This window comes from Pristis pectinata, chromosome 7 (genome assembly GCF_009764475.1).
Source record: "Pristis pectinata isolate sPriPec2 chromosome 7, sPriPec2.1.pri, whole genome shotgun sequence".
Lineage (NCBI taxonomy): Eukaryota > Metazoa > Chordata > Chondrichthyes > Rhinopristiformes > Pristidae > Pristis > Pristis pectinata.
The window spans coordinates 42,900,844-42,913,380 of record NC_067411.1 but is presented as its reverse complement, the minus strand read 5'-3'; the positions used below and the strand labels follow the sequence as shown (position 1 = coordinate 42,913,380).

The following is a 12,537-nucleotide window of genomic DNA, read 5'->3' as shown; positions in this document are numbered from 1 at the left end:
CCAATATTTTTTTCAAAGCATTTCTCATTGGCCTAGTTGAGGTGGAATACAATGGCATGCACTTGTATATTATACGTCTAACTGCTGAAGAAGTATCCATTGAGAGATAGAGTGTAATCTGCGCATTTCCAAGTAGCCTGGCATATGATCTCACACTTGATCAGCGCTAAGCACCATAGGCAAGATTCACATTTTGTTACTAGATTGTTACAGGGAAGAAAGTTTCCTGAGTAATATCAAAAGCAGAATTCAATAATCACACCCTGATCTAAAAATCAATATTATCACCAGAAAAACAGGTTTGGCAGAATAATTTCAAGGGAGAGACATTCACCTTTTGATCACAAATGCTCAGTGACTGCAAGATTACTGCTGCCAGTTGCACTCACCTCTGAACATTCAGTTCTATTGAATTAATGGAGAGATCATGCTCAGGCAAGTACAACTTGTGGCTGGTGCTCACACACATAACAGGCGCTAGCAACAAAGGATGAATTCCTCCCCTTACCAGTGCAAAGCATAGGAAAGCAAGCACTTGGCCTTTTGTCAGAGTTTGTTTCCTGGCCAAAATGTATCTCTTTGCTAATCTTACAAAAACTAACATTTTAGTTAGTATCATGCTGCTGTTTGTCCAAATTGACTGCCACCTTTCCTGCATTACTACAGTGACTAGATTTCCAACATCCTATGATGTCCAATATACAGTGGCATGCAAAAGTTTGGGCACCCCTGGTCAAAATTTCTGTTACTGTGAATAGCTAAGCGAGTAAAAGGTGACCTGATTTCCAAAAGGCATAAAGTTAAAGATGACACATTTCTTTAATATTTTAAGCAAGATTACTTTTTTATTTCCATCTTTTACAGTTTCAAAATAACAAAAAAAAGGGCCCAATCCATCCCCATGCTTAACAGTTGGAGAGGTGTTCTTTTCATGAAATTCTGCACCCTTTTTTCTCCAAACTTTCCTGCGCTCTCACCACAAAATTCAGTATCAGAAGTTTGCAAAGGAACATCTAAACAAGCCTGATGCATTTTGGAAACAAGTCCTGTGGACCGATGAAGTTAAAATAGAACTTCCTGGCCGCAATGAGCAAAGGTATGTTTGGAGAAAAAAGGGTGCAGAATTTCATGAAAAGAACAGCTCTCCAACTGTTAAGCATGGGGGTGGATCGATCATGCTTTGGGCTCGTGTTGCAGCCAGTGGCACGGGGAACATTTCACTGGTAGAGGGAAGAATGAATTCAATTAAATACCAGCAAATTCTGGAAGCAAACATCACACCATCTGTAAAAAAGCTGAAGATGAAAAGAGGATGGCTTCTACAACAGGATAACGATGCTAAGAACACTTCAAAATCCACAATGGACTACCTCAAGAGGCACAAGCCGAAGGTTTTACCATGGCCCTCACAGTCCCACGACCTAAACATCATCAAAAATCTGTGGATAGACCTCAAAAGAGCAATGCATACAAAATGGCCCAAGAATCTCACAGAACTAGAAGCCTTTTGCAAGGAAGAATGGGTGAGAATCCCCCAAACAAGAACTGAAAGACTCTTAGCTGGCTACAGAAAGCATTTACAAGCTGTGATACTTGCCAAAAGGGGTGTTACTAAGTACTGACCATGCAGGGTGCCCAAACTTTTGCTTTGGGCCCTTTTCGTTTTTTTGTTATTTTGAAACTGTAAAAGATGGAAATAAAAAAGTAAGCTTGCCTAAGATATTAAAGAAGTGTGTCATCTTTAACTTTATGCCTTTTGGAAATCAGGTCATCTTTTACTCACCTAGCTATTCACAGTAACAGAAATTTTGTCCAGGGGTGCCCAAACTTTTGCATGCCACTGTAAATGCAATTTCTTCATCATAAAACTTAAAACTGATGATGTAACAATGCGGAGAGGATGCAATTTGGTCGACTGGCCCAGTAATCGAACTGCTGCCCCCAATTCTGCACTATATCACAGGTAGAGACAGCAGCATCAGAAAATCAGCTGTCAAACAGTAATTGATTACGAACTGTAATTAACTACCACTGCTGTGGAATGCAGACAGATGCATCTACTAAAACGTACATCCACAGTGGTGAAAATGTTTGTCTTGAGGACACAAATGATTAAAACAACTGGAAAATTAAAAAGAGGTGATTCTCCATACTATTTTTACTCAAATGGAGTTCAAATCTGGCATTCTTGCTTTTTTAAATTGGGAACATTCACACATTGAAGACATAGGCCAAACTTTATTGACCATCTGTTTCTGGACTTGCACAAGTCATGGTGTGTCACTCTCTTAAATTACTGGTGATGGTATTCACACAGTTCTGTTGACCACTGTCCAAAGCCAATAAAGGAACTGTGCCCATGTGCTAATGTTGGGTTTGTGTACAACATGGTGGATAACTAGGTTGTGGTGTTCCAATGCATCTGCTGCCTCACCTGTCAAGGTGGTGGAAGTCATGGACTTAGGTAATACTTTCACATGGAGTGAAGCCAAATCTTGCCAGTGATTGAAGTGGGTATATAATTCCAATAAAAATGGTCACATTAAAGCCTCAACTTCTTGACAACAGATTAAATAGCATCAAAATACATAAGTAAGAATGATAAATTAGAGGTACTAGAGTAAATAAATGCACATGTAAAATCAATGCAAGATCCAATGACATAAGCAGTACCAGCCTGGTTTTGTGCTTCTACATACAACAAGCAGTTTTAAGCAGCAGAATGTGAGATAGCATTTCATGCATTCTGCATAGCTATTGAAATTCCATGAATTCTCAATTCAACACACCAATTATACACATGAAAGGAGGCATTAGGATTTATGCCCTCTCATGCTTCAGATACAATAATTCACTGCCAAAATGAAATGGATCTATTATGAAGGCTGATGCAGCAGTTTCGTATGGCATGACCCCACTGAGAGCAAAGAGGTGACTAACAAGTCCATCAGTTTTAATAGCATTGAGCAAGGGAAAAATACTCACTTGAAAACTGAGCTAATGCCATCATCTTCTATGAACCTACGTTCCCTAAAATACAGGAACTCATCAAATGGAACTACAGTTAACATCGCACACCAAGAAAATGTGATGATTGTATACGTCAAGAAGCCACTGTAATTTCTTTAACTTGTCAAAGTCTGTCAAGATTTAAGAGCAGAATGATGTAAGAGATGAAGTATTTCAATAAATAATTCATGTTGCCAGAGTGTAAAGTTCATTATCCTTCATAAACAAACTCAAAGGCATTAATTTACAATGGACAAATCATGCAACTCTGAACGAAATATTTCTGCAAGTTAACATCTACTTAAGGAAGATTTAATCATGAAAGTCCACTTTATTATCCAACCAGCTCTTCTATAACACTTAAAATATTTAGGTTTCCTTCTTATGTTGTATCTTAGATCTCTAAAGAATTGTGGCCCACCTTAAAACAGATTAGGAAACATATCAGAATTTTCTCCTGAACACCCCAATCTTTCTTCTCAATCCTGCTAGATTCTTTTTTTTTATTAAGCCTTTTATCACCCCTCCAAATAGCATGTGCTTTCTCTCAGCATTCATTTCTGACCTGATTTCACCTGTCTTAAGCTCTTTGTAGTTCTTTTCTATGTTAAATATACAAGAGTTTTGTGCTGCTTGGACATCCATCTGTTCCATGTTATTAAGTTTAAATCAATGCATTTTAAAAAAGTCATAAGGTCTGTAGTTTGCTGTAATTTAGTTTTAAAATTTGAGAACAACAGGAGCAATAATTAAGGTTAAAGAGACAAAGAAACTTTTAAACCCTAATGGTTAATAAATAATATTACTACAGAATATGGGATTTATACTGATTTAAACACAAGACTTCAAATGTAACAGTAATGTCAAGACAAAAAAATGATAAACAAGATAAAATAACCAACTAATAGAAAAAATAGAAAAATCTAGTTTATCAGAAAGAATCTCATCAGGATACAGAACCACTTCATCCTGCCAGTCGAAACAAGCAGCAACAAAATACTCTAAGAAGGGCATTCTTCACTTTGATTTCAAGACAATAAAAACAAACAAAATGCATGTAAAAAAAAATTCTACTCACATCATGACCATTTGTAAATTAATGCATATTTTACAATGTCTAGAACAAAGCAACAATTCATCAGGTACTCCCAAAAGGATAAAATAATTCATAAATGCCAACTGCGCTAAATGGCCTTAAAACTCACAGCCAAGAAGCACATTCCAGGTAAACATAGTGGTTGTTTATAAGAGAGACTCTGGTGAGGGCAAGAATAAAAGGTTGATTGAAGTCCCAGGCTGGTCAACAAATAGGGGTTGGTTGTATTTTGCACTACACTGTCAGTATAAAACAGAATTCTGCATCTCCCCCATCAGCCAGGTGTCTGAAACACACAAACTTGTTTGTGTAAAAGTTCCAAGTGCAGTCAGAGTTTGGTTGATTTAACCTGAAATGCCCAAAATAAAAAATAACTGAACTGTACCAAACCTCCACAAGACAGCTCAAGAAGCTGGTCACAACCATCTCTTCAGAAGAATGAGATGAGATTTAAATTTAAAAAAATGCTGGCTATGAATAAACAGAGATAGTTTACGGGGATATATTTGAAAGTTAATATGACACATCTGAATTGCATAAAATAGCATCGAAACATGCCATTCAATCCATGGTCAACGCCTATGTTTATGCTGCCCTTCCATCCCTACATCACCTCTACCTTCAGTATTCCCTTCTGTTTCTTTATCCCCTGTACATCTAACACATTTCCCCTAAAATGCAAATATGCAATTCACCTCTGCAGCACATTCCACATTCTCACCACTCTCGAGGTAAAGACATTTGCCCCAGATTTATTTGAGTGTAGCTTAACTTAACAAAGCCAAGTTATGGGAGTCTCCCACTATTGCTTAATCTTTCTGCATGGGCAGTGCAGAAGTCAGTGTTCTCTTGTTGCAAGTAACTTGCCAAGAGTGCAAAAGAAACCTATTTGCTTATGAGGTGATCAGTTCTGGAAACTCATTTTATCTATAATAATATGCAGAAGTAATTAGCATAAAATAAACTTTACTGAATATAACCCTATTTTTAAATACTTTCATTCTTAAATTCAAATATTAATGTATAAAAATGTTTCACATCTACTGATCGGACTGATCAAAATCCCAGCCAATCAAATGCTGCATTGAAAGTCTCGATGAGATCCAGTGAAACATTCTTTGCCACATGAATTCTAACCTCATTAGTATGCATCTCCCCATAACCCCCAATCCAAGAATGCAAGAAAGTGAGCCCTCCAAACATTCCCCCTCCAAACAAATACAAAAAAAGTCCTTCATCCAAAGATCGTGCAAATGCTAAGAGCTTCCTTCATACAATGTAAATAGACAGTAACAGGATCAGAATGCCAAGGTCACAGTGAACTATTTCAGCAGAACCACTTTGAAAAAGGAATTTGCAATCATGTGTGAAACAATGCAATAAACTGCATTACTTTACAAGAGTCTACACCAAAATTAATGAGGCTTTTACCCCAAACTAAGTTGCAAAACACAAGCTGATGAAAAGTTAAACCCAACCTCTGCTTAATCTCTGCAACTACCTTTCACAAGGAACCAGGTTTGCGATAAAATATTGCATCTATCAACATTTCGTCAGTTCTTCTCTCAAATCAGTCCTTCATTTACAGTCCTAGATTATGAACCGGATATGATGTTCAATTGAGGATGGAGGAGGCAGAAAAAGAAACTGCCTTGCTTCTGCTCTCTGCTACAATCCAGACTTCCACTCTCTCTTGAAGCAGGAAATATTAGATAGTGTTTAGTGGAGAACCCTTGGCAATTGTTCCCTTCTTTATCAGAGATCTCTATAGGCCAATTTTAGTGCCCTCATCACTATATTAGAAAATGTGGCAGGAAGCAGCCACAAACATAAGTTTGGCTAAATAACCAATCATGAAATACACCTGATCACTCAAGTCATTGGCGTCAGCCAAAGACTTAATATCACCATTTATAGATTCCCTCTAAAGTTATGGCATCACAAAAGACCAAGCAACTTGCCTTCACTCAAGCCTCTTGTGCTGCCACTATGGATTGCAGACTCATATGCAAGATTGACTCTGACTCTGAACTAATTCCTAGCTGAAACTGGTTAACAAATACATTAAAAACAATGAAAACCAAGCAGGATTTGTGTGTTCAACCATTCAATCCTGTCAGCAGCCTTTATTTATTAGCTTGTAAAAACATGACAAATACTATGAATTGCAACACATGGTGAAAGGTCAATCCTGTTCATTTATCACATAACTGCTTTAACTGAAAGAATCAGTAACAGTACTGGGACAGATGATCATTTGAAAATACAGCATGTGGGAGAACTCTCCCTGGATCTTCTACAACCATGAGGAGATTTAAGAAGTTAGTTCCAAGACAAATAAGTACTACAGAACAGGATATTTCCGCTGCCACAGAGAATGACAAGAGGATGCATGGGAAACCATCAACTCCTTGTTGCCTTAAGTTACATCAATCATCTTGACTTTGGCACTGGGTCATAGCCTGGAACTCCTGACCTAACAGCACCATGGTAGTACTTCACATCCTGAGAACTGAAGGCGGTGATTCACCATCACTCAAGGCCAGGTAGAGATGAGACAATAAATGCACAGATAAAACTGCAGATACAGGAAATTTGAAATAAAAATATAAAATACTCGGCAGGTCAGGCAACATATTTGGAAAGAAAAACAGAATTAATTTTTCTGGTCAAAGGCCCCCCATCAGAACTGGGAAGGCAAGAAAACATGTTAGTTTTAAGCTGCAAAGAGAGATGGAATGTGCAAAGGGAATCTGTCTCATGGGGTGAGGCCAGGATTGCCATGGTGATAAGTTGTCGATGAAGCCATCTGGTTGATAGGTTAAGGATCACCTTTAGAGAGAGGGAAAACAAATATCTAAAAACTGTAAAATGCATGTCAGAGATGTAGGAAATTCCAACAGATTAGGCAGTGCCAGTGAATAGAGAAAAAAAACTGAGTTAATATACAGATGGATATCCAGCAGCAGGACTGTCCAGTTTTGAAGGAAATTGGAGAGAGTATGTTATCTGAAATTTTTGAATTCAGCATTGTGTCTGGAACGTTATAATGTGGCCATGCGGAAGGTGTAGTGCCGTTCCTCAATCTTACATTGAACCCCTATGGAACAGTGCAGCATGTCACAGAGTGGAAATGAAATGGATAGTTAAATTGACAGGTACCTGGAAGCTCAGGGTTATCCCTGGAGACAAAGGGACGAAAGGGCAAAGCAGTCACCCAATCTGCATTTGGTTTTTCCAATGCAGAGAAGACCAATAAACTCAATAAACTAGATTGGATGAAGTGCAAATAAATCACTGCTACACTGGACAGAACGGCTTGGGTCCCTGAATGGTGGGAAGGGAAAAGGTAAAAGAAATGTTGCCTCTCCTGTAATTGCATGGGAAAATGCTGGGAGAAAGGGAGTGATTCATGGAGCTGGAAGAGTGGACCAGGGAGTTGCAAAGGAAATGGTCCCTTCAGAATGCTGAAAGGGGAGAGGAGAAGAAGACATATCTGGTGGTGGAATCTTGATGAAAATGGCAGAAATTGCAAAGAGTACTTTGTTAAACGTGGAAGCTGGTGGGATGGATGTTTGAACCTCATCACTGCTGTCTGGAAGGAGGGAGTAAGAGCAGAGGTACAGGAAACAGATGTGAACTTTTCAAGAATGGCAACAACAGCAGAGGGAAGCTATGGTTCAGGATAAAGGAAAATATTTCTGATGCATCTCTGTGGAAATATTCATCAACAGAGACAAGAATGGACAGAATGGAACAGAGTCCCTATATGAGGTAGAGTGGTTGGAAATAGAGCTGAGATAGCTCTGGCAGTATGTGGGCCTTTAATTCATTGCTAACCTACCCCCAAGACAGAGACAGGGAGATCAAGAAAGGGAAAGGAAGAGTCGGATGTACCATGAAGGTGAGAGCAGGGTGACAATAATTGTAGCCTTGCTACCCCAAAGAATTATTTTTATTTTAAATAAGCACATAACTGTGTGAAATGACAACTCGTTATGCTCTATATAAACCTCCTCACATGCTGTCATTGTTTACTTTTCTTCCTGTGTTTGGCTAGTTTCACCATTAATATATCAATGAAGTGTCACAAGCATCCTTTTACAGAGGCAGTCCCTGGGTTATGCAAGGGTTCCATCCCTGAGAACTGTCCATAAACTGATTTGTCCCTAAGTCAGATATGTCCATTTTCTATAGCTTTCCATATCATATTGCTCAACATACACTAACTATAATTCTTTCATTTCACTGAATAATCACCGCAACATTACCCATAATTAAACTAATGGAATATATACCGTATCCAGTCATTAACAAATACTACAAAACTTTTTATTATTCTTATTACTAATGCTTTAAAAATGTATGGCAGAACATAGAATATTGCAGCACTGACCAGGCTATTCGGCCCATGATGTTGTGCCAATCTTGATGCTCATTTATACTAAATGTCCTCCTCCTGTGTATCATCCATATCCCTCCACATTCATGTGTCTATCCAAAAGGCTCTTAAACTCCACCAAACTGCCTGCTTCCACGACAACCCACTATTCCAGGCACCTACCACTTTCTGTGTAAAAAAAATTTTCCCTCAGGTCACCTTTAAACTTCCCCCCCTCTAACTTTAAAAGCACGTCCTCTGGTGTTTGACATTTCAACCCTGGGGAGAAGATTCTGACTCTCTACGCTATCTATGCCTCTCATAATTTTAAAGACCTCTATCAGGTCTCTCCTCAGCCTCCGACGCTCTCGGGAGAACAACCCAAATCTGTCCAACCTTTCTTTATAGCTCATACCCTCTAATCCAGGCAGCATAGTGGTAAACCTCTTCTGCACCCTTTCCACAGTCTCCACATCCTTCCCATAATGGGGCGACCAGAACTGTACACAACACTCCAAATGCGGTCTGACTAAAGCTTTAGATAGCTGCAGCATGACTTCCTTACTCTTATACTCAACACCCCTACCAATGAAGGCAAGAATGCCACACACCTTATTTACCACCTTATCCACTTTCAGTGAACTATGGTCCTGGACCCCAAGATCCCTCTGTACCTCAATGCTATTAAGGGTCTACCATTAACTGTATAATTTCTCCTTTCATTTGACTTCCCAAAGTGCAACATCTCACACTTGCCTGGATTAAACTCCATATACCACTTCTCTGCCCATACCTGTAACTGATCTATATCCCACTGTGTTCTTTGATAGTCTTTAACACTGTCCACAACTCCACCAATCTTGGTGTTATCCGCAAACTTGCTATTCCACCCATCTATACTTTTATCCAAAACATTGATTTATATCACAAACAGAGGTCCCAGCACTGATCCTTGTGGAACACCACTGATCATGGACCTCCTGTCAGAATAACAGCTTTGCACCCTTATTCTTTGTCTTCTACGGGCAAGCCAGTTCTGAATCCAAACTTGCAATTCACACTGGATCCCATGCACCTTTATCTTTGGAATCAACCTACCATGAAGGACATTATCAAATGCCTTACTAAAGTCTATGTAGATAACATCACTGCCTTACCCTCATCAAGTTTCTTTGTCACCTCCTCAAAAAAATTTGATCAAGTTTGTAAGATATGACCTGCCCCACACAAAGCCATACTGACTGTCCCTAAGCCTTTCCAAATGCACATATCCTATCCCTCAGTATCCTCTCCAATGGCTTCCCTACCACTGATGTGAGGCTCACTGGCCTATAATTACCTGGATTATCCCTATTTCCCTTCTTGAACAAAGGCACAATATTTGCTACTCTCCAGTTCTCTGGGACCTCGCCTGTTGCTACTGAGGACACAAAGATCTTCGTCAAAGCCCCGGCAATCTCCTCACCTGCTTCTTTCAATATTCTGGGATATATGCCATCAGACCCTGGGGACTTATCCACCTTAATGCTTTTCAGAAGACCTAGCACTACCTTCCTTAATCTCAAAATGTCCCAGCACATTAGCATGCCCCACTCTGCTTTCACAGGAGCCCCTGTATATTCAAATACTATCTGTGGCAGTAGCAACTTGGTGCTGGAATTTTGAAACACTCTTTCATTCCTCATCCTTCTGAGATCTAAATGTACTGGATTATGCATAAAGGAAATGCAAGTCAAAGTGAACCTGTTGCTTTTCCACAGGTAGAGATGTAGGTGAATTATGTGCAGAAGGTTAATGTCAACTTTATGGTTTTATGGCGCATACCAAAGGAGTTACAAAGACACTAAAAATTTGGATTCTTAGTACATACAGAAAAAATTTGTAATATTCAGTTTTCAATAGAATTTCATTGTGTTGGACTTTGACAGAAGGTAGGATTTGATCATCAAATCACTCAAGCACATTGATAACTGGATTTTATTTCTGAGAGACCTTGGAATAAATGTGTATAAATTATGATGTACCATTTATTGTTGGTCATGTCCCATTCAACCAACGTGTTTGAACACTGATCTTAGTGATGAACAAACAACTCATACAAAGGGGAAATGAAGAGAAAGGCACTTGACAAAAGCAACTGCTTGGTAGCAATCAATTCCCTATCTCCGCTTTTTCCTTCGGGTTACTACCTGATATAACATAACCAACTTTCACCTTCCATCACACTGCAGAATGAAAATACTGAGAAATGATGCATTACACGATGAATGGTAGGACTACTGGGGATCAGAAGGACCATGGAGTAGAAGTCCAAAGATTCCTAAAGGTGACAGCACAGCAGATAAGGTGGTGAAGAAGGCATAAGGAATATTTGCCTTCATTACTCAAGGCACAGAATACAAAGGCAGGGAAGTTATGGTACAACTTTATAAAACATAGGTTAGGCTACAGATGGTGTACTACTGTACAGCTCTGGACACCACCAATGCACTGTCTGGGGTGGTGGTGGAGGCAAATATGATGGGGGCATTCAAGAAGCTCTTAGATAGGCACATGAATGTGAGGGAAATGGAAGGATATGGACATTGTGTAGGCAGAAGGGATTAGTTTAGTTGAGCATTTTATTACTAATGTAATTGGTTTGGCACAAGATTGTGGGCCAAAGTGCCTGTTCCTGTGCTGTACTGTTCTATGTTCTGTCTTAGGAAGGATATGATTGCACTAGAGAGGGTGTAAAGGAAATTCACCAGGATGTTGCCTAGGATAGAGTGCTTCAGTTATGAGGAAAGTCTGGATAGGCTGGGTTTGTTTTCTTTAGGATGAAGGAGACTGAGGGGGAACCTGGTTGCGGTCTACAAAATTATGAGGGGCATAAACAGGGTACCTGTGAGTTCATAGGGTTACGGAGAAGTGGTTTAAAGGGCATCCAAGGAAGAAATTTTTCCATAGAGAGATTGATTAAAATCTGGAAAGGACTGCCTAGGTGGGTGGTGAGGTCAGGTACCTTCACAACAATTCAACTGGCACAGAAGAGGAGCCAGGATAGATGAACAATGATTATATTGATCGGCAGGCTTGAGGGACTGAGTGGCCTACTGCCGCTCCAATTTTCTTATGTTCTCATTTAAGTTGTATCTCGATGAGCACTTGAATCCCCAAGGCATACCAAGTGCCGGTAAATGGGATTAGTATAGATTGATACTTGATGGTCGACATGGACATAGCGGGCAGAAGGATCTGCTTCTGTGATATATGACTCTATGAACGATGAGCGTTGTGAAAAGACAGCAATGCAGTTCAAATCATGTGCTAAAGTAACTGAGGTCTCTATGTATCTCTTCTGTTGTTCTGCCATTTGCAACTGCAGTTAACAGATGTTTTACAAATCAGTAATCTGATGGGTATAATAATCTGGAAACACAAAATGCAGCAGGCAGATCACAGTTCCATTAAGGCCCTTAGTTCAACTCATCTACCACCAAAATGCTTACTGAGACCTGTGTTACCTCCACACTTGAATATTCCAAAGGCTTTCTGAAGAGGCCCAAACATAACACCCCCCAAAAAGCTCAAATGCAAGTATCTAAAGTTAAACTAAGTCCTGCTCACCCATCTCCTTCTGTGCTCATTTACCTTTAATAGCATCATTTTGATTTCAAACTTTTCATCCTCATTTTCAAATCCATTCCTGGTTTCTCCCCTCCCTACCTATGCAATATCCTCCAACTCTTGAATGTTCCCATACTCCAACAACTTTGGCCTTCTGCACACTCCCAAATTTAATTATTCTACCATTGGGGCCCATGCTTTTAGCTGCCAAAGCTCTTAAGCTCTGGAATTCTCTCCCTCAACCTCTCAGCCATTCTTCCCCTATATCCTTTAAAAGCCTCCTTTAATCTTTTGACCAAGCATTTTGCTACCTTCCCTATTATCTACTTGCGCAACTTGTCCGTAAAAAAAAAAAATTTGATAATCAGTCACAAGCAACAAAATGGCATCTTAAAATGTGCTATATATATGCAAGACTCTTCTTGGAAGTACTTCTATATTG

General features: G+C 39.4%; 1 protein-coding gene across 3 annotated transcripts in view; it reads right to left on the bottom strand.

Annotated features, from left to right (window-relative positions):
- hsdl2 (hydroxysteroid dehydrogenase like 2) overlaps positions 1-12,537 on the bottom strand; it is a 117,372-nt gene that overhangs the window by 85,497 nt on the left and 19,338 nt on the right. The gene's annotated exons all lie outside the window — the stretch shown is intronic.